Source organism: Dermacentor andersoni, chromosome 1 (assembly GCF_023375885.2).
Source record: "Dermacentor andersoni chromosome 1, qqDerAnde1_hic_scaffold, whole genome shotgun sequence".
Lineage (NCBI taxonomy): Eukaryota > Metazoa > Arthropoda > Arachnida > Ixodida > Ixodidae > Dermacentor > Dermacentor andersoni.
Genome location: NC_092814.1, coordinates 41328365 through 41346618, shown reverse-complemented (window position 1 = coordinate 41346618; position 18254 = coordinate 41328365). Strand labels below are relative to the sequence as shown.

The 18254-nt window shown below is 47.4% G+C and overlaps 1 protein-coding gene across 1 annotated transcript in view; it reads left to right on the top strand.

Annotated features, from left to right (window-relative positions):
* The window catches only part of LOC126545304 (neuropeptide F receptor-like), a 439066-nt gene that overhangs the window by 113452 nt on the left and 307360 nt on the right, over window positions 1-18254 (top strand). The window contains exon 2 of the mRNA XM_055061360.2: window positions 2059-2144. The gene's annotated coding sequence lies outside the window, so the exon portion shown is untranslated. The remainder of the gene's footprint in view (window positions 1-2058; window positions 2145-18254) is intronic.

Here is an 18254-nt window from a genome sequence, read left to right as displayed (position 1 = left end):
AAACAAAGTAACAATGGGCCTAACACAGGAGCGCGCTCGTGTCGTTCGTTTCTCTAGCCTTGGTCTTCTTTTAGAGCGCATCTCTTAGGCGTCCGTTCCTGCGGCGGCGAGCGTCGGCGTCCCTCGTCGCACCTCGACGTAACCCAGCGAACGAGCGCAACGAAAGACGAAGGCGAATGAATAGCGCAGAGGGGGATGAAAGACGCGAAGAGGAAAGCAGAGAGGAGGGTGCAGCGGTACCATGAGGGGAAAGCGGAGGAGGGTATGGCAAAAACGCGAGAAGCGCAGTACGGAGACGATCGCTACAAGATGGCGCCAGAGTAGCGCGCGTCGTCTGGGGAGTCCGTCGGCGGCGGCTGCTGTGAATCGTGCCCACGCGCTGGCCCCACGCACTCGCTCTCGTGATCTCCAGGTTAGAGAGGCACCTCGCTCCATTTGCAACATGCCGCACGAGACAGGTTGTCCGCGTCAGTCAGTATATCACAAAATGGAAACTTGTGTAGAGCTGCGCTCTAATTTCGCATTAGGGGGTATTGTAATCGTCGGTGATATTTTCTTGCGGTGTTTGCTGTATTATGTACACATAGCTTAGTGAAGTGTGTTTTGAGTGATAACAATTGTAATTGGGGAAAGGAAAAGAAGCTGCGAATAAAAATATATGTCAGATATATTTTTCACCAAACTTCTGAACATAATACCACTTTTCTTACAAAGCGATGAGCAAAACGAGAACAGGGTAAAAGCCGGAGCCAACGCTTCGAAACGTGGACTTGCCTTTTTCAAGTCCTTGAAAAAGACAAGTCCATCTTTAGAAACGTTGTCTTGAATTTCTATCTCCCGCCTTCCCCGTGTTTTCACCTTTCTTGCAAAAAATCATAAATAAAATGTAGCTTGATAGGGCTCTCCAAGCCTTTTTAGTGCGATATAGGTATTTCTTTCGTTGCTATCGACTGCTCGAGAGAAAGGGGAGAAGCGATAAATTTTTTTGAGGATGCAGCACGATACATTGTGCGAACAAAATGCTGCGAGAGAAGACGCACCGCGGGCGTGCGCGCATGTCGACTGGCATTTGACGTTAAGAATCAGCAGGCTGGATATCATCTGATGGCTGTCGAGCAATGAGCTGAACCAGGGGATCGAGTAGGGTGTTCCTGTTCTTCGGCCTCAAAAAAACGCGAGCGCTATGCGTGGAGTCGCGGTTATAGTTCGTAGCAGGGAAGCGTGGGAAACGATAGCGCTGGATGATGCCAAACGGTGAGCGGAGAGTAATGATGCCACCAGCGACGGCACTCGGCACCTGGCTGTTGCATCTTTAGCCCACCATCAAGCGATGCTCATGATGCGTAATCGTGAGCATCGAGAAGCACCACGTGTCGCCATGCTGCGAATCACGCTTCGCAACGAAGTCATGCCATTTTCTGCTGCGCTTTTGGGGCAAAATACTGTTTGCCGCTCTTTGTGTGTTGGTGCCAGGCTGGTCGGTGCTGTGTTCCGTTTTCTCTTATCATTTGGCGTCTGGTCCTGAAGCATTTGTGGTATAATATCAAGCCAAGATTAAAACCCGATTGAAGCCCATTCCTTAAATATGGCATCTTGAAATAGAAGCATTGTCGTGTACGTAAGAGTAGCCATAAAGGAGTCCTATATTTGTTTCTCACAAAGAAAACTTCGCACTTGAATAAAAATGTGTCCTGCCCCGAAGGAGGGGAGGGAGGGGGGGAGGAGTAACAACGCTTTTTTGTGGTGGGCGCGCTCTACCATGGGGACCAACCAGCAGAATTACTGCATGAATATTACTGTGTTGACCAGCAAAATGCATGCGAACTGTTTTTATTCACAATCGCCATTTGACGGTAAGCCGCAAACGGCAGTATGTGTGGTCGTTGCTTTTAAATATTATGGCCTTATTTTGCCTTCCGGAGATTAGCCTCAAATAGCCAGATATTGCAGGGGCCGAAATTGTAGTCAGTGCTGTCCACGCAGCCTCCGCACGATCCCGCGGGGTCTCGTCCTTCCCCTTTTGTGACGTGTTGATTTTTTTTTAACTTTTCCTAACAGATCTTCCTCGCCGCTGCTGCTAGTGGGATACCGCACCTCTGCCAACTGGGCGCTTTCTCGCAAAAGTACACATAGCCGCAAATCAGGTAAGCGCGAGGTTTATCTTTGCACCTTCTGCACTCAATTCCACCACGTTAATGAAACCTCGCAAAGCATCTGCCATTTATATAAACATGCACACATGTCTTGTACCAATAATCTCGACGCAATGCTTGTACCCGGTGCCCATAACCTATCGTCAAACTCCTGGCGACCTCACAGTTGTCATTCTTCTCGCGTTTTCTACAATGAAGCTGCGCGCATATATTAAAATCTGTTGGACGATCAGCGCAGAAACATTGCATATAATTGATTTTAGAACACTGAGGAAAAGCAACAAGGCAAGTAAAAGCAGGTGACAGCTATTTAATGTGGTGGACAAACCTCTGAAATTTTTAATACTAGCACATTAATCTTGTCTTGAGAATCCTATTCGATTCGAGAACTTCTCATTAAGAAACCCCGAGCATTCGTTTATCGCTCAATAAATATATACGGGAACACGATTGCGATCGGCACCTACAGAGAGACAGGATTGTGCAAGTGCCTGCGTGCATTCTGGCCACTCTCAGTTCCCTGCGTTAATACAAGTCGGGCCGTGTCGATCACCACTGCCGAATGACACGTGACATTCGCGCAGCGCAAGAACGGTCTGAGCACGTGCAACTGCACATTTATTTTCTATGATAACTTGCAGTCATGAAACTAAGTTGTCTTGCTTTAAAGCCGTCTCTATATTTAATCGTCATATTTACTGTCTCGAATTACGTGAACTAGACTTTTCATTTGCTTCGCAGATATCAATAGGTTTGCATGTATAAAAAGGCGGTGTCTGTCGATCTAGTAATGTACGTGTACTTGGCTTCTTTTCTCAACTATACCGATTGTTACTTTCAATCGTACGTTAGTATCATAAACAACCGAATACTCTCCGTACATATCGTGCCGTGTAATTGTTTTGTTCTATTTGTGTCGGGGTCAGGACTCTCAACTTTTTTATTACGCTTTCGTGATTTCGGCTGCGTCGCACGCATGTTCGTCAATAATGTGCGCTGTGTGTTTCGAGAAAGGACTTCTTCCTTTTTCTAATTACATCATTCGCGCACTTGAAATCGTGAGTGTCGTAGTATACTGTGGCCATGTGGCCTGGTTATTTGTATCCAATATCTGGCGCGTTCTTATTTAGTTTTTTTTTTCTTGTCTCACTGTCGGTCGTCGTTAGGGTGGAAGCGATAAACGTCGAAGAGGAAGCCACCTCGGCACTTTTTTTTTCTCTCTCCCTTTCTGCAGTCAGGAAAGCGGGAATAAGTAGGTGGTTGTCTCTTCCGCGTTCTGTTATTACATTCTGGTCAAGCAATGTCGTAAAGCTTGAGCTGGCCCGGGCGTACCTCTTGCTCGGTACAGCCGCATGGCCTTCGTCTGCACATTACTCAGGGACGGGCTGATGTCTTGAATCCAGTGTAGGACAATAAATAGGCGACGGTTTGGTACCCACCTAGGAGTGGCTTGGAGACAAATTTATTCCTTTCAGCCAAGAAACGTCCTTGTCCCTGTTATAGCGAGACTCACTTCGACAATCCGTTGGCTCGTAAAACCCCAGAACTCGTTCGCCCACAATCCGCGAGGTTTAACGTCCGAAACGGATACCAAGGCTACACAACAAACGCGTCATCCAGTGTAGCGCTTAGATGAATTTTGACGATTTAACATTTTTAACAAGCAGCCGCCGCTCACAAACCTTACACCATAACACTTGACCAAGCCTAACAGCCACAAGGTTAGTTGTAGTAGTAAAACGTAAGTACCTCAGAAAGTGGATGAGAAAACGGTTCCGCGGTAGCTCAGTTGGTAAGAGCATCGCGCGCGTAATGCTAAGACGCGGGTTCGTATCCCATTTGCGGCCAGTTGTTTTTTCAGGTACTTTCAATTCTATTAATTTATAATTTACTTAACTCAATTAAAAAGTACAAGTCATTTCCCTTCCGTTGTCCTTGGTGTCATTGTTGGTCTCTTAGGGTAGATATGTTGAATTTTTTTTTTTCAAGCCGAGATCTCTAACGATTGCGCCACGGCCACGGACTCAAAGAAGTTCACTGATGTCCGCTGCCGAACGCCGACGATTTCCCGTCGGGATCATCATCTCGGCACACGCTATACCGCAGCGTTGATTGAGCTGCGGCGTCCTGCAATGTTAGCACCCGTGCGCAGCCGGCGCCATCCATACTTCGCTCCACCAGCGTTCGCGTCGCTCTCGGACTCTTCGCGTGATTGCGAAGCAAATGCGCAAAAGGAGCACGAGAAAGAGCGTGAATGATAGGGGGGGGGGGGGGGGGGGGTAGTCGTCCAACCTGTGGAAGCTACTGACGTGTCAGCATATCGTAAACTAACATTTTTTTCCTTTCTCTGCTTTATCTCGTAATGTTACCGCGCTGGCTGTGAAACTCCCGTCTCCACCTCTTCCTCTTTTTTTATTCCACCAGTACTCTAAACGTCTCGTTTATCTCTAACACTGACCAGTTAACACTCCCATAAGCTTCGAATCTCAGTGTTTGCACATGGTGGACGTGGTGGACGTTGCACATGGTCCCCTACGGTTCTAGCTGAGTGAATGTCTTGGCATTCCATTACAATGTAAGGAGTCATCTCCAGAGTTTTTGTGCAGTGCACACCATGCCTGACCCTGCCGCGAATAGATGCTCCTGTATGTTTTTTGTCCTCGGGCAACTAGCTCGGACCTTAAAAGGCAAGGTTCTGCGCTACGTCTTGCAGAAATTTTATTTTCGTTTTCCTTGCTTGCCGTCTTTGAAAGGTTTCACAAAATTTTGAATTTCTTTGGAGACGTCACACGGGTTTCGACGTACCTGGGATCTCGGTATCCATCTGGCCTCTTGGGAAAAGAAAACAGAATTTTCATGCCTCCTGAGCGTCATAGCGAGTCGCAAAAGGTGACAAAATGTAGGTCTCAACGAGAGAAAACGCGAGCATCAGTCGCAGAGGGGGTAAAATTAATTGAAGGGGCGTAATTAACGCCCACCTGGCCTCTTGGTTAGAACAAGCAAGGTGTGTCAACCCAATTTGGCGAGGAAGAACACAACGTCGACATGCATGCGCGTAGAAAAGGCGAATGCAATAATTGAACAGGAGTAAATCCAATGGACGGTCTGAAAAAAAAGTAAGGTCTAAATGCACTAAGGAAATAATCCAAGTAATGCAAAAATGTGCAATTATACAACATGGCATCGTCTTTATTGGCCCCCCTCCCCCATTCCAGTACATGTAAATACACATACCATGTAAGTACGTCGATATCACCTTCTTGGACGTCGACTTGGTTGACACACCTTTCTTGTTTCTATGCTTTGCATCTAATTTACCATCTTTGTTATTCTGACTTTCTTTTTATGACTACAGCTTGCCTACTTGTGCTTCTATTTACCCTGCCCTCTTCCCCATTTCTCTTCCTCCATGCTTTCGAGGGGCAGACATGTGTGCCCTCCATAAAGATTTACCTGCATGGTGTAAAAAGGACAGAAAGGAAGTAAAGGCAGAGAGGTTAGCAAAGTTGCACCTGGTTTGATACTCCACATTGTGTAGGGGGGGGGGGGGGGGGAGGAATAAGAAAAAGGTTAAAAAATGCTATGATTCGTGTTGCGGACAGCGATCGCCTGCTGCATGCACGATGCGTTGTCCTTCAGATTGCTGGGGAACATTTTGGCATTGCCCAGGAGTTTCCAGCAGTATTTCACGTGGCACTACACCCTAAGAGGAAAAGGAGGAAATGGGGTATTGAGGTTACTCCTTTAGGGAAGGAACTCATCTGCCACAACCATTTCTCCCCTTAGGGGATAAGTGCGAGGGGAGGAACTTTTACTCCCCATGCCGTTGCTCCTTCGAGGGCTAACAGTTGCTCTTTTCCGATGCTCCTCAAGGGAGTAACGGTCATTATTTCGAAGCTCCGCAAAGGTAGAATTAATGAAATTCGGCATTTATACCCTGATAAAAAATCACTGAGCTAAAAGAAGAAGGGCCCGAAAGTAGGATTCGAATTTTGTTATAGCGCAAGCTTGACAAGAACAACAGATTTATTATTTGTTTTGAACACACATACACAGTTATCAGGAAAGGGAAAGTGACGAGCAGGCTGGTAACTGCCACCGGAAGGGGCACAACGCCTGCCTACTCTTCTGAAGGGAGGTGACAGCAACACAGAAATGGAAAGTAGGAAGGAGGGGAGGAAAGAAAGGCACATCTGACACACACAGCGCTATGTCTGTGTCAGAAGTATGTGTCAATATAGCGCTGCGTGTGTCAGATGTGCCTTTCTGTTGTCCTTGTCAAGCTTGCGCTATAACAAAATAAGATATGGTGTACCAACAAGCCCCTATAGCTATCCTTATAGGATTCGAACTCAAGTCCTCCCGCGCACAAGTCAGGTAATCTGACCACTTCACCACGGTGGTCGGTTGAAAGGAGCGGATATTGAGACACGGTTAAGCATCGGAACCCAAGTGCGGCAATATAAAAGCGGACTCGGCATTTTGTGCATGCTATGCAGTGAGAGTCTAACGTTGAGTGCACTTGAAACCATACGCGACTGCGAAAAGAAATCAGCCCGAGTATTCTCAGGGTGATTTAAACTAAGGCACTACGCGATGTATACGTGTAGGTAGCTCAAACGGGCGCCCTCAAGACGACAGAGAAGGACAACTTCTCTTTCGCTTAGTGTGTCCCGTCCCTACCATTTCATTCCGCTCATTCAAAACTTGTAAAACGCGCAGTATAGTAACATCGTGGTTCAATAATTCTCTGACGAAGTCATGTGACCACGAAATGGAAGCCAGTTTCAGAGATCAGGCCAAGCGCCTTGCAGATTCTGGTTACCCGATGCGTGTGCTCACCTCTGTCGCGGAGGGCTTAAGCAGGAAGTGCAAAAGCGCGGCGAACGGAAACACGGCCAATGCTAGTGCAAAGAAAGTTGCTGTGGTACCATACATTCATTGCATTTCACATAAGCTCAGAAGAATAGCGGCGAAATCGGGGGCAGACGTGGTTTTCGCTGCCCCTGAGCGTCTACAGAAGCTATGCAAACAGGTTAACACAGAGAATAACAAAAGGCACGCACGTACTACTCAACATCGCAAACAATTTGTAACCTGTACTCATAACGTTGTCTATACCATTCCACTTTCATGCGGAAGTACGTATGTTGGTCAAACCGGCAGATGCATCAATGAGAGATTAAAAGAGCATCGGGTCATCGGGTCTCGGGTCATTTGGGTATTCACTACCGAGATTGTTCCTGCAAGCCCATGTTTGAAAGTACTTCCATTCTGTATAGGGCTCATAGCAGGATCACGAGGGAGATTGTGGAGACTTACGAGACTGCAAAATTAGGGGAAAAGTGTGTAAGCAAGCCTTCGGTATCGCTATCTGAAAAGGAGATACGATTCCTCGGTTTATATATGCGACCACTGCAGTACATTTTCCCCACGCCTTGCACACGTGTACGGTTTATCGAAATTCACCACTGAATGTTGTTTTTTTGCTGTTACGTTTGTTTCCGCTCGTACGGTATATATTTATCGACGCATGCGAAAATAAAATCTATAGTTGAAAGTGACGCGCTGTGCCTCTGTATCAGTTTATTCCTACGTCCTCGTACAGTCGCGCTTATACACTCTACCATGGATTCTAACCAACTAACCCGCCAATGTGTTTTAACCAAGTTCAATTATAGACAATACTGTTTTTGCCGCCTCACTCCATGATATGGACGGAAACAGCGGAGCGCATGGAGTGTAACTGTTGTCGTTCGTCCTCCCGTTGCTCTCTTTCCGACCGGGAACTAAACACTTGCTCTCCGAAATTTGCACATGGCACGCACATTCATGCAGTTAGTCCCTTGAGGGACGAAAGCGCCCTTTTTAGGACTAGCTGCCCAGTTACTCCCGTTTTCCCCGGGATTTTTCTTAGAGTGTAGATCTCTCTCACTCTCTCTCAGTAGTGCCGAGTGTTCTCAATATCAGGTGCAAGTTTCGAGGAGTTGGGAGTTCATAAACTGCTGTTCGAAGTATAACTGAGTTAGGTAACCAAAAAGTCACTATAGAATCTGGGAGTTGTTTTCTTCTTCATTGTGCTCCCTTCGGAATGGGGCCGCCGCAACTGGGTATCGAATTCGTGATCTCGTGATAAGCAGCAACGCTTTGTCTATAGTGGAGCCACAATGGCGGGTCAGAGCAAAAGGGATGATGTGCTTGATAGACCGTGAGCCTCTCAAATGAGCAGCAAAAGACTTCAGTGCTCTGGCCCAACTTTATTCGCCGCCGTGCGCTGAATAAATTATATTATTATATTTCATTTTTTAGTGAGAGGCGATAGCTGCAGCGCACCGCTTTTACTTTTCGTTGCAAAGTGACCTTGGCGCAATCTGATGAATGCAAAAAAAAAAAAATGAAGGTAAGGAAAGCGAACAAGTTCTAAAAAATAAAGACAAGACGGCAGTGGCGACGACGGCGGATCACGGGGAATGTATGTTCTTTGGGACTACAGATATTGGGAAAAGTCTGCAATGAATAGTACATTTTACTCTTGGACAGTTAGCAAAAGGAAACAATCGATGGGAGAAGATAAACGCAATTGAAAAAGAGATTTCTTAGCAGAAGTTTTCACTTTTACTCATTTCTTTTCCACTCGTAAAGCTTCTTCAGAGTGGCCCATCATAGAGATGCCGCTTCATGGATACAGGTATTCTTTGTCTTCGAAGAATATTTTGGACAAGTTGAGTGCCCATTTCAAAGCGAGCTACTAAAAGGGCTACGGTACATAAAAATTGAGATAAGCTATCAAAATAGTAACGTGCGTTCCGAAGAGAAGTAGTTCACGTTTTTTCAGTAATGTCTCTTTGGGCACGTTCTTAAGCGTTCGTGAAGAAAAAAAAGAAGAAAAAAGAAAAAAGAAGTACAGGAATACAGTTTGCCCGATTGGAGCTCGTTGCTTTTCCCCCACAATTCATTGCGTTTCACTAGCGACGCAAGAGCTAATCAAGAAGAAGAGGACAGGATTCTTACCGTTTCGACTGTTTGTAGAGCGTGCCTAAGTGCCGCTTAAGTTTGCGTCGCAGTTAAGCAAATGGATAGTGTGTTGTGACGATTGAATTGATTATATAGTTGTTGCGGTTCCTACCAGGGGGGGGGGGGGGATGAGGTGAGGGGGCTTGGGAGCATTAGCACCTCCCCCAAATGTCACACAGATGTGAAGGTGCACGCCGGCAGACAGGCAGGTCAGACAAGAAGGCATGTAAAGTAATAAACGTTAGAGTGTATTGGGTGAACTTGTGTCCTTACGCAAACGAATCACAGACAACTCGGCCGTGCTGATAGCAAAAGCCGCGGGTCGTCAAATCCCCGACCTACCACACTCGCCCATTCGTTATTTATACCTGCGCCAAACGATCAAGTACATTCCAAAGCATGCCTTGCAATGTCCATAACTCACAATATCCAGAACATGATATTGAGAGCGTGCCACAACCGAAAGGCAATAACAAAACGCGTTGCCAAATCGAAAACATACGGGGCAATGTCTTCTGGTTTAGAGTCCCTGGTGGGTACGCCACCGGGCTGTACGGCCGGTCACAGTCGGGTCGTTTGACTGTAAAATTAACCTAAGAGGGTCTGAAGGCCAGCTAGTTGTATGCATGCATCCATGGTAGAAAACAGCGCTGAAGACACACACCCGTGCGCGCTCTGTCCTAAGTGCATGAACTCTAGACCGGGGAAATGCAGCATACCTCTGAAGGAACGATATCTAATTGCAGGAGAAAAAGGAAAGTGTCCCAAAAGAACCTTCCTACATTTGAGCACATTCTCAGTACTATAACAATGTATACTACGCGTCGCCATTTCCGTGCAGCACAGTAAAGCCCGTGTTAGCCTATGAGAGCTGAATCAGAACCGGCTGCTTGTTCCAGTGAAAAGAGGACGACATCATCCACTGTACGCTACTGATGCTTCCGTGACGCTTCCATTCAGTCGGAGTCGAGCGAACGCTGATCAGCTTCCTCTGGTTCCACTTTCTGGCTGGCTGACGCGGCTCGTAGCGTGGACTGTGCTGCATGGAGTCGGTGAGATAGAGTATGGATTGTCTAGTTGGCGACGCAGACAACCTAGTTTTTCGAACAAGCTCCGCGTCGCGGCTTATGGCGCATCCTTCTGGGCCCGTGCTCCGCTCCGCTTTCTCCTCTCCTGTCACGTCGTGGCCAAGTAAAAGTAAACCCGGCAGAAGGGGATGGCGTGTAACTCAATGTCACGTTGTAACAAGATTCTTGTGCCGCATACGGGACGTCGCAGCCTGCACGCGGCACGCCAATTTATTTGGGGCGCCTCGTGTATACCGCGCTGCCGCCGAAAGAGAAGAATAGTTTACTTAGCGGAATTGGAACGGCGCACGCAGGAGAAAGCCCCGCACCAACGATAGGGGGATGCAGTTGCGTAACCGGATGGCAGAGAGCACCAGCCAAAATAACGAAGGGACGCATCGCCTGTTGGGCTGTAATGCATACCACGCAGAGAAAAGAGAAAAAAATGATATTCACGGGATGCCAAGCGCCAAAGAAATTATTTGCAATGAAAGCAACGCTTTGTGAGCGGCAGCTGTTTTGAAGGCGGCACCTACAGTTATCAACTACGGGGCCTTGATATCACACCGACTCTGAGTGATTCTATTATCAGTGATAAAAGAGGGCGCAATATATTGCAGAAATTCACTAAGAAAAAATGCCCATTTATTCCTTCGAATGTGTCTCTCTCGCAGTCTGGACAGGAAGTAGAGAGAGATTGGTGCAGCTCTGTTCACGAAATTGAGAAATAGCACTAAGAAAAAATAACAATAAGACGAAAAAAACAGCCGTTGCTGAGCAAGTGCTACACTGATGTCAGGGAGCAATCTTTAAAACGAATAGCGTTTTTAGAGCACAGCCCTTAGGCGCCCGTTTCTGCGGCGAGCGTGGGCGTCGGCGTCGGCGTAACCGAGCGAACGAGCAGTGCAAAGGATGAAAGAGCGAACGCGAAGCGCAGCGGGGCACGGAACACACGAGAAGATAAGCGAAGGAGGAGCGTACAGCGGAACCATGAGGGGGAAAGTGGAGGGTACAGCGAAAGCGTGAGAAAAAAAAGCTTAGTGCGCCTGCGGCGGCTGCTGCGAATAGCGCCCACGCGTCACCCACGCGCTGCCTCTCGCGACCTCCCGATTAGTGAGGCAGTCGCGCCACGCTTCGCTCCGTTTTTTGAACGTGCCGCATGAGACAGGTTTTCCGCGCAGGCCAATATAGCAAAATAAAAACACGTATAGAGCTGCGCTCAAATTTTTCATTAAGGAGTATCGTAATCGGCGGTGAATGTTTTGTCGCTTTTTCGGCCGTTTTCTTGGTTGGTTGGTGGTCGATTGTCGATGGTAGCTAAGCGGTAGATGGTTCGACTCGGCTAGGAAAGCGTCCGTTTTCTAGCTGTCTTTCTCTCGGTCGCTGTCTTGCTTTCATTCCTTCGTTTGTTCGAGCTATTTGCTTGAATTGAAAACCATTGTAGACGGTTTGTGAACAATTTCTTTTTTCTTCGCATTCTAACATCATATGGAATTCCTCTATTTGCTTCAATAACCTTTGACTTAACGTCCTAATTACCGGTGTTTCGGCAAACACGTTCAAAAATGTGCGTGCGTGCGTGCGTGTGTGTGTGTGTGTGTGTGTGCATGCGCGTGCGCGTGCGTGTGTGTGTGTGTGTGTGTGTGTGCGTGCGTGCGTGCGTGAGTGCGTGCGCGCGTGTGTGTGTGTGTGTGTGTGTTTGTGCGTGCGTGCGTGCAAATTCTACATTTTCGGTACGTACAAATATATCGTGGACTTAACGGACAGCAGTGATACCAATTTCCAACGACCCGCCGTGGTCGCGTAATGGCTTTGACGTTACGCTGCTAAGCACGAGACCGTGGGATCAAATCCCGTCCGCGACTGCGACATTTTGATGGGGTCGAAATGCAAGAACCCCGGCGCATTGGGTGCACGTCAAATAACCCCAGTTGGTCAAAATTAATCCACAGCCCCCTACTACGGCATGTTTTATAATCAGATCATTGTTTTGGCGTGTAAAACCCGAGAAAGAAATCGCAATGCTGCAGACAATGAACAGCTTGTGGTATCTTTTGATACGTGGCGGCGTATTTTTCCATGGTCACTAAATGCAGGTGAAATTCCAATATCTGCCATTATAGAGTAGTCTCTCATCGTCTGAGGGCGAGAGATTCCACACCAGTGGTTTAATCGATTGCTACATTTCAGGGACAATTTCTACATATAATTTCAGAGACCCCTCCAATGTGTGTTCTGTAACTTTTATCACTGTAGTGTAATGATTAATTTTTCGTGTCATTAGCATTTCGCGGTTTGGTGGGATGTCTTGTTTGTTTCATCTCCAGCCAAGATGCGTTTTCCACGTTAGTGATATCTTATGCGCTTTGCTGTCAAGGCAGCATTTAAGCATGATTAGAGGCTGCTTGTCACTGGCCATGCACTGACTCTGCATTGTGCATGATATGTACGTTCGCAACTTCATGTCACGCTCTTAGTGAGCCAGGTTTGTTTCATTCTAAGAAATGGTAAAGTTTGTGATTGTTATTTCTTTTTCTATCTATCTAATATATATATATTTTTTTGTCTCCCCTAGTGTCTCTAACCACGATTTTGAGATTGCAGGCTGTTCAGTTGCGAAACTTCTCATATTGTCGCACTTAATAAGCAACAAAAGACAGTTACGTACACTAAGCAGTCATGCGTCTAAAGCAGGCATTTTTATTTTGCCAAGTCCATCCCTCATCCAGTAAGTGGACTTCCCAGAAGACTTCCGTTAGATGGGATTTCTGTTTTGACTTGTAAATTGATGATCAACCGGAAGCACTTTTTACGTGTTTTCGCACCCGGACGCGAACCGATATTTAATACATTTTTTTACGCCTGCATTATCGCAACCGTGTGCGGCTGCGAGAGCTGAGGATAGATATTTCATCCATCCGCAAAAGACGGAACGCTTCACTCTCACCACCGCAAACGCGCACAATATCGTATCGCAGGATCACTTTTCAAGTCTTGGAAAAGCAATTAACCAGGCCGTGAGGGCGCTTCGTTCGAGGTAACTTACACCGCAGAAGAAAAGAAAAATCACACAGACTGCGTAGCCTCAGTCAATTACTCCGCTAAGTCACTCCGATGCTATGCACCGTTTAGCATGATTTACCAACCCCAATCATACGACTGAAGGAATGTTTACAGAAGTAAGGCATAACACTGGCTTTCGCTTGAACGCCACTGTGTACTGCTCAATAACTATTGTTAATTTGCGCACCCGCCACCGGGAGGATTCATCCAGCAAGTGGCGGTTTGCATTATCCGTGACAAGTCGAAACTTGTAGTTCTCTGGCAGTCAGGTGCATGAGTCAGGAACAAAACCAACGAGCCACAAGGACAGTGGCGCCTTTTTTGAAGGCGTCCTTGCTCGGCGACCAACTTTGATTGCGAGGTGAGCTCTGTCGCGTGTGAGCGCGCATCAGCTGTTTCCTTCGTTCCTTCTCCCTTTCATTTTTTTTCCCTTCCTGCCCGGTTCACTCTCCACCGGTGTAGGCTAGCAAATCAAGTGCGACCTGGTTAAACTCCCCGAGTTTCTTTCTTCTCTGCACACGCGCGCACTCCAACAACCCGGCGTATACAGCACGCAGTGATTGCAGCGGCCTCCGCATTTCGTCGTGTCACTTGGGCTTTTGTGGAGTCATACAGCGTGTGCGCGCCTCAGGTACGCGATGTCGCAGAGAACGCATAGATGTAACAGATAAGGCTCGCCGTTGCCTGGCTGGCAGCCCACTGACGTGTAAGTGTGGCGCACCTTTCTTCGTCTGCCTGACCTCTGGTGCGAGACGTCTTCACGCGCGCCGTGATGCTGTGAGCGCCAAGACGCCATGAGCTGGAAATAGCGCGTACCCCCGCGAGGGGGCTTCGGCTTCGATAACGCTAGAAGTTGGGAAAATTCCTGACGATTCGTATTAGAGAACGCAGCGTGGCGCAGGCGAACATATGGAGAAAGGAGAAGACGGAGCGAGGAATTTGTTTATTTGGAAATTCTTTAGAACCGCGAACCCATAATATTGGTGCAGACGTGAAAATAGAGGCAAAAAAATATCCGACAATTACGATACTCCCTAATGCGAAAATGGAGCGCAGCTTTATACGTGTTTTCATTTCGCGATGTATTGGGGCAAAGAATTTGAGACCGAAATCACCGCACCGACTGGCAGGGGGCCAGTGCCGTCGGTGCCTTCGCAGAGGGAGGGGCAGTATGGGAACGCTGGCATGATGAGCGGCATCGGAGCCAGCTGTGCAAGAAGGTGACGATGACGAACGTGCGAGCAGTGACACGAGCCATTGCTGATGATGACAGTTTTTGCTCGTACACATGAAAATTTCACGGAACCCAGCCATGAACAGCTTCGCTGTAAAAAAAAAATATCAGACAGAGAAACGAGACAGCCAGAGCAAAGGCACAAACTTCCCTTCTAGGCACAAAATCACTTCGAAATGAGGAAACATACGTAGGACATTTGCAGGGCGGTGCGCATCGAAATGTATGAGAGGGCTAAAGGAACGAGGAAGAGCACCAAGTGCGCAGCTAAGTCATCGCTTGTTTGTTGAGGCACCGGCAACTTGATGGAATGAACTAAGCGCATACAATCAGTGAATCGGCACAACCACTTAGAAAGGAATTTACGCCTATACCTTGGCTTCGAGGCAGACTAGATGAAGGAACGCAAAGCGCTCTTCTGAACTGTAATATCAACAGGATTCTTTTCTTAAGGGAGGAAACCGAAGGCGAAGAGAGTGCGAGAGAGGCAGAGAGATAGATAAAGAGGGAGGAAAGGCGGGGAAGTTAACCAGAAGCGGGTCGCCGGTTTACTACCCTGCACGTAAGTTGGGGAACAAGGTGATTAGAAAAAACGGAGGAAGAGGAGGAGGAGGAAGGGACAACGAAAACATCTACTGAAGGCGTTTACTGAGTCCTGTAGGTCGCAAGAAGTAGTCTTGATAAGATATAGAGTCATGTCTGTGTTGGAGGATTGTCTTGTCGGACAGAGGTCGGTCGTCGAAATTGTTGAGCATGCAAGCAAGTGAACGTCTCTATGCACAATACTGCAGACACTGTCATAAAAGTCGAACGTGATGATGAAAGATAGACTGAGACGACAATGCCTGATTATGTTAAAATCGAGCACGAAGGAGCGAGGCTTCGAAGGAAGCCAACATTTCTACACACGTTGCCAACGCTTATCTAACTGCATGCAAGTTTATTAAAGCGTGTATGATGCGATCATGACACCTGTTCATTTCATACTCGGACATCATCATTAGAATAATGAATGATCCGCAGTGATACTCTCAACGATACAGTCCGCTTCGGAAAAAAAAAAGAAAGCAAGTGCTCAGATCGTCAAGGCATAGTCTAGCCAAAGAAAAACAATAATGTAGGATGTAGGATGGAAAGGTGTAAGCGAAATTTTAACATAGGATGTCTAGCTGTGCGCAGTAGCACCATCTGTTTCATTTTTTTGACGATTCTAATCGAACACATCTGGTGCAGGTTAGTCCGCACGCACTATCGTGCCTAGATACCACTAAACCACGTCTGCGCTTCTATCGAGCCCCTTGGCGCAGTGCGGTGAAGGCAGCGAAGGCACTTTTGTGCTTTTTTGAAAACGACTGGCTTGTGCGAGCGCCTTTATATGGGGGGTGCTGTCCACGCACGTGCACACATTCACTGCCTTCCTGTCTCTCTGGATATTTTAATGCCCTACTTACCTTTCCCAGCTTACACAGGGTAGTCAACCAGGCGCTCTTCCGGCTAACATGGTTGCCTTCTGTCTCGTTCTAACGGCAACGCACGAGTTATTGTCTGGCACACTGAATTTCACTCCTCTCTCAAGCATGTCTGGAGCTTCGAACAAGAAACAGAATGAGAGCAAAACGAAAAATGTGCCGAACGGCACAGGTGGCAGATACCTAGCAGAATACACACTACTGGCGGTGTTTCACAAGTGCCTTTTCGCATCTGGTCACGACGTTCAGCGGGTTGGGAACTTTGGTGTCGGTTGCACTCTTATATTGCCGCCCAACGACCCACTCTTTCATACACGCCCTCTTCCCTTTGTTTTTGCTGCTGTGCCAAATCTACGGGGAAACGGACGCACGCTCTGCGGAGTCCCAAGGGGCAGCAAAAGCAAAGAACTTCGATGTCGATTGCCGCCAGCAAAACTCACTGCGCCGGAACGGTTCGGCTTTGCTTTGGCGGGTTTTCTAAGCCGGCTACCGGATCGCACAGCGTAGTTATCGCCGTTGCTTTTATTGTGATCGGCTCGGCTGGACGCACGCCCACCGAAAGCGAGCATTTTCTTCCCCCCGTGAGCCTATACTGTTCGGTTCCCTTTCTTTTTGCTACAGATAATCACACCACGTGCCGCATCGGTAACAGTAGGTGTCAGCTGATTTCAGGAGCCCTTGGGAATTAACAAAGTGGTAATGTGACCAAAAACCTAGGGCCGTGTACAACGTGCAGCAGTACGTTAACACACGGGCCGAAAAATAACCACGTGGCAGATGGAACTCTGTCTCCTTCGTTCTAGTATTGTGTTCTTCTTGTGCTGATGCACTCTTGGCAGCAAGTTCAGATTATATTGTGCTTTGGCGCCATCCGTCACCCAAATGGTCCTGGTGTTCCTGGTCAGATGGGTTGTTAACGCCTGCGAAGAATCAAAGTGCGCCAAATCTCCCGTTTTCAATCGGGAGTGTCCTAAATGCTATTGCCTCCAACGTTGCCCGTATCAACAGGTGTCAAGCATGGAGCCAACGTCTACATGTGCTTCAATGGCCACCTGACCCTTTTTTGACAAGTTCACAGATCCGCACTAGCACGATCAAGGGAGAAACGTGCGTTATCTGCACATGCAGTTCAGAAAGCCTTTCGTTTATATCTTTCTTTATTTAATCCTTGACTCGCGGTTTTAATAAAATAATTTGTGTAGAATCGTGACCATCCCGGTCTTCAGTATAAATATGTACGCATATACATGTCGATGATTGCCGATGTCGATGATGTCGATCATGTCGAAGATTCTGATTCTGATGGTGCATGCGTGAGTGCATGTGCGTGTGCGTGTGTGTTTCTGACGGAAGTTTTATTTGGCTACCCTCCTTGGGTTTGCCGTGGCTGCTGCTGTGTGCAGTTGGGTTGATCAGTAACTCGGCGGATATATTTGTGGGCATATGCATACGACAGTTATACTATATGTGCGCCGAATATGTGCGCGTAAGCGGACTTGTATAAACCCTCAATGTCGACGAACACAGTAGTGCCAGTAAGCGCAGCTCTGGCGCTCCTAATGAAATAGCGCATTATATTTAACGGATTCTTTGATTTACTTGATTTTCTTTTATTTAGCCACTCGGTATGTGCCTCTGCCACACAAGAGACGCAGAATTGAATATACGCGGGCATTGTCGTCGTTGATCCCACGACAGGTAGTGCACACCGCCTTCGTCCTCGTCACGTCGCTGCGTAGGCGTCTCACACCTTGCATCCACCTGATTTGGTTTTTGCATTTGGGCATACATGTGAGCACTGTAGCGCATAGACGTAAAAAATCACATGACGTTCAAGTTGTGACATTTGTGGTGCACTTAATAAACCACTTTACTAAAGCTTCGCTCCACATAGATTCCAACATTTGTGTTGGATCTGCATATTTTCTTTGTGCTTTCATGTACTATTTTTTTTTTTGTGTCATAGGGAGTCAGCTGCCGCAAAGCCTTCTTCTCGCCCTCAGCTTGCGTCAATTGTCTATCGAGCGTTAGCAGTGCTATGCTAGCTAGTACAACGTGCGGGAAGTGAACGCCATCTTGAGCGCATGTCGGCACGAGAGTTTCTTGTGCCTTTGTTGTAGTCCACCTCGCTGCTCTCTCGACGATCGTTAGAGTGCTAGTCGTTCGGGAGAAAATGAGAAAAGTGGATTGTGTCATTTAAGGAGCAAGTCTGACAGCTCTTAAACGTCGTCTTCATTGTGCCGATAATTTGGCG